Source organism: Bubalus kerabau, chromosome 19 (assembly GCF_029407905.1).
Source record: "Bubalus kerabau isolate K-KA32 ecotype Philippines breed swamp buffalo chromosome 19, PCC_UOA_SB_1v2, whole genome shotgun sequence".
NCBI classification, from domain to species: domain Eukaryota; kingdom Metazoa; phylum Chordata; class Mammalia; order Artiodactyla; family Bovidae; genus Bubalus; species Bubalus kerabau.
Window position 1 is genome coordinate 26,853,326 of NC_073642.1, and position 4,391 is coordinate 26,857,716.

Below are 4,391 nucleotides of genomic sequence, written 5' to 3' on the forward strand. Positions count from 1 at the left end.
CAATAGCATCCTCTGGTAGACTTGGGCAAAAACACGTTACGCCCAAGGGCTTCCCAAGTGGCTCGTTGGTAAAGAATCTGCCTGCCAATGCAGGACACGAGCACACACGGATGCTATGCTCGGGCTGCAACGTGGCTATGAGTTTACTTTCACTTTAATTTTAAAGAATTGGCCATTGGGAGATTTTACATAAGATTCAGAATCTCTGTTCTTGGAAGATTGTCAGATCTGCTGCCCTAAACCTATATTTCTGCCTTGCAATGTGTGGATATATGCTCAGCTGTTCAGTTGTGTCTGACTCTTTGCGACCCCATGGACTATAGCCCACCACGTTCTTCTGTCCATGAGGATTCTCCAGGCAAGAATATTGGAGTGGGTAACCATGCCTGCCTTCAGGGGATCTTCTCGACCCAGGGATCCAACCCATGTCTCCTGAGGCTCCTGCATTGGCAGGCAGATTCTTAACTTGCAAACATGTAATCAGAGCTAAGTTGCCAGTGTCCCCCACCTTTTTAAAAAAATATATTTGGCTGCCTTGAGTCTTAATTGTGGCATGCAGAATCTTCACTGTGTCATGCGAGATCTTTCCTTACAGGCTCGGTCTTTGCTTTGTGCATGCTTAGATGCTCCATGGAGTAAGGGATCTTAGTTTTGTGACCAGGGATTGAACCCATGTCCCCTGCATTGCAAGGCAGATTCTAACCACTGGACCACCAGGGAAGTCCCCCATCAGTGTCTCCTTCAGACTGTTCCTGAGTCTCATTTTCCATAGTCCTCACCACTCCCTATCATCTTGGACCCAGCCTCCCTCAGTCATCATGTCTCCTGCCCAACCTCTGGAGGTATTTGATTTTGCTCTTGAGAGGCACGTGCTGCTTAAAGAAGTAGACTGTGAGTTAGAACGTACAACCTTTTTTAAACAGTTATTTATTTTTAATTGCTTTACAATATTGTGTTGGCTTCTGCCATACATCAACATGGATCAGCCATAAGTGTACACATGTCTCCTCCCTCTTGAACCTCCCTCCCACCCCCAACCCCATCCAACCCCATCCCACCCCTCTAGGTCATCACAGAGCACCAGGTTAAGCTCCCTGTGTCCCTCATACAGCAAATGCCCACGGGCTATATATTTTACATATGGTAATGCATATGTTTCCATGCTACTCTCTCCATACATCCCACCCTGTCCTTCCCCCACTGTGTCCACAAGCCTGCAGAACATGAAACCTTTGCTACACAGTGAGGTCAAGAGCCTTGGGCTTGGCAAAGACTTCATCTGTGACCACATGAGCTGCAGCTTCCATCCACCAATCCTCCAGTTCCTTTCAGCCACCTCCTCTTCACTCCAGAAGGAGGCTGGGTAAAGTTCACTTGCCCATTTCCCTGGACAGGTGTGGGTCAGCATAGTCAGCAAGGTCTGGCTTCAGGAGCCTCCAGGGTCTCCCGTGTGGCCTGGTTATCAAGGAATGCAGTAAGTGCTCCCAGCTTGGTAAATGCAAAGTTAGATCTCTCCAACATACACTGGAGAAGTTACACATGTGGCAGTAGCCATCCAATGGGTTTTGTTCAATTGCCAAGTCATGTCTGACTCTTTGTGACCCCATGGACTGTAGCACGCCAGGCACCCCTGTCCCTCATCATCTCCCGGAGTTTGCCCAAATTCATGTACATTGAATTGGTGATGCCATCCAACCGTCCTATCCTCTGTTGCCCACTTTTCCTTTTGCCTTCAGTCTTTCCCACCATGAGGGTATTTTCCAATGAGTCAGCTATTCGCATAAGGTGGCTAAAGTATTGGAGCTTCAGCTTCAGCATTAATCCTTCCAATGAATAGTCAAGGATGATTTCCTTTAGGATTAACTGGTTTGATCTCTTTGCTGTCCAAGGGACTCTCAAGAGTCTTCTGCTGTACCACAGTTTGAAAACATCAATTCTTCGGCGCTCAGCCTTCTTTATGGTCCAGCTCTCACATCCGTACATGACTACTGGAAAGACCATATCCTTGGCTATACGGACCTTTGTCAGCAAAGCGATGTCTTTGCTTTTTAATACGCTGTCTAGGTTTGTCATAGTTTTCTTGCCAAGAAGCAATCATCTTCTAATTTCATGGCTGCGGTCACCATTCACAGTGATTTTAGAGGCCAAGAAGAGAAAATCTGTCACAGCTTCCACCTTTTACTCTTCTATTTTCAATGAAGTGATGGGATTGGATGAGAATTCATGATCTTAGTTTTTTTTTTTTTTTTTTTTAATATTGAGCTTTAAGCTGGCTTTTTCACTCTCCTCTTTCACCCTCATGAAGAGGCTCTTTAGTTCCTCTTCGCTTTCTGCCATTAAAGTGGTATCATCTGCATATTTGAGGCTGCTGATATTTGTCCCAGCAACCCGATGGGTAGCAGACACTTCACCACCCACAGAATTCCCTTGGTTCACTGCCACCTTGGCCTGTTCTCTGGGCATGTCTCTGAAGCCCTAGAAGAGATGGCATGGGTGGCCACTGGATGGGTGAGTGAAGAGGAGTGGGCTGGGTGGGACCCTGCAATGGCAGAGTCTTCACAGGTGAGTGCCCAAGAGCTTCAGTAAATACTTTGGACAAGAGGCCAAGGATATTCTCTAGGGCCAGGTAGGCAGTGACATATTAAGAGAATCTAGACTCAGGACTTCCCTGGTGGTCCAGTGGCTAAGACTCTGCACTCCCAATGCAGGGGACCCAGGTTCAATTCCTAGTCAGGGAACTAGATCCCACATGCTGCAACGACAACAACAAAAAGATCCCGCGTGCCACAACAAAGATCAAAGATCCCTCATGCTGCCGGTAAGACCCAGCGCAGCCAAATACATACACTTAAAAATTAATAAAAAAGAGAATCCAGACTCCTTAGTGTTATTACCTCTTTTCCTTCCTTTCCTGCAAAATTCCAGTTGCAAAAGCATCTCTCTCCTGTCCCCCTGGGGTAAAGAAAGCCTCCCAACTGGGAGCCCATGGGATGAGATGGGTTGTAGACATGGTTGTCTCAAACTGGGCTCTGCCGACTAGTGACCAGTGAGGGGGCCTGGGTGGGTCTCTGTGCTTCCTCACAAGAATGGGGTGGGTGACCCCCATCTCTCAGAGCTGCCCGCTTACACAGAGCAGGAACACAGGAGAGCATCTTTGCACAAGTGTGTGTTACCGGCTCCCTCCTGGTGGAGAGCCATAGGTGCTGGAGGAGTCTGATACTCCGGACCATCTGGGTAGTGGGAGGAGCCCGGCTTCGAGGGAGCACACTGCCGCACACTGTCCATCTTCTGGGTCCCCATGTCCATGCAGGGACCGCCACTCAGCACTTGGTTGAATTTCACATCCCAGTCACAAAGGGTGTGGGAAATGAGAAGATAAGTCCAGACCATTAATTATTAATTACCTTTCTCTGTTTAGAGTCCTTGTTCGCTGCAGAACACAAAGCAATCTTCTCATACCCTACTAATGCCTTCTCTTCTCTGAGACCAGCAAGCTAGAGTCAAGTGAACAGATGAGGCCTGAGAATTTATGTGAAATTTATGTGAGACCCAAGCTCAGGACGGTGGGGGACACTGGTGAATGATGTGTCAAAATCAATAGACCCTACAGCCATCTTTTTATTATTCTTTTTCTAAGTATTCCTTTTAAAAATATTTAATTATTCTTATTTTATTTTTATTTTTTGGCCATGCAGCATGTGGGATCTGAGTTCCCTGACCAGGGATTGAACCTGCTGTGCTAAGTCTGTCAGTCATGTCCAACTCTTTGTGACCCCAAGGACTATAACCCGCCAGGCTCCTCTGTACATGGGGATTCTCCAGGCAAGAATACTGAAATGGATTCCTGTTTCCTACTCCAGGGGATCTTCCCAACCCAGGGATCCGAACTCAGGTCTCTCGCCTTACAGGTGGATTCTTTACCAACTGAGCCACCAGGGAAGCCCATTAAACCTGCAGCCCCCTGCAATGGGAGTGTGGAGTCCCAACCACTGAACCACCAGGAAAGTCCCTCCTCTTTTTGGTCCCAAGAAACTGAACCACAGGGAGGGGCAGCCTAACAAAGGGAGGGTTGACTACGAGAGGCTGGGCTTGTAGCTGTCTGCTCCCCAGGTAAGATGTGGGGCATAGCCAGACCTGCCTCTCTGAGGAGGACATGCAGGATCTTAAGGGATCTCTAATTCAGGAAAAATAAGGATCATGAGGGCTTCCCAGGTGGCGCTGGTGGTAAAGAACACACCTGTCAGTGCAGGAGACACAAGAGACTCAGGTTCAACCCCTGGGTTGGGAGGAACCCCCAGAGGAGAGCATGGCAACCCACTCTAGTATTCTTGCCTGGAGAATCCAATGGACAGAGGAGCCTGGTGGGCTACAGTCCATGGGGTTGCAAAAAG

General features: G+C 48.1%; 1 non-coding gene across 1 annotated transcript; it reads left to right on the forward strand.

The window, feature by feature from the left end:
• Positions 1–2,665: 2,665 nt before the first annotated feature.
• Positions 2,666–2,738, forward strand: TRNAG-CCC (transfer RNA glycine (anticodon CCC)). The gene has a single exon. It is a non-coding gene; the product is annotated as a tRNA-Gly (tRNA).
• Positions 2,739–4,391: the final 1,653 nt, after the last annotated feature.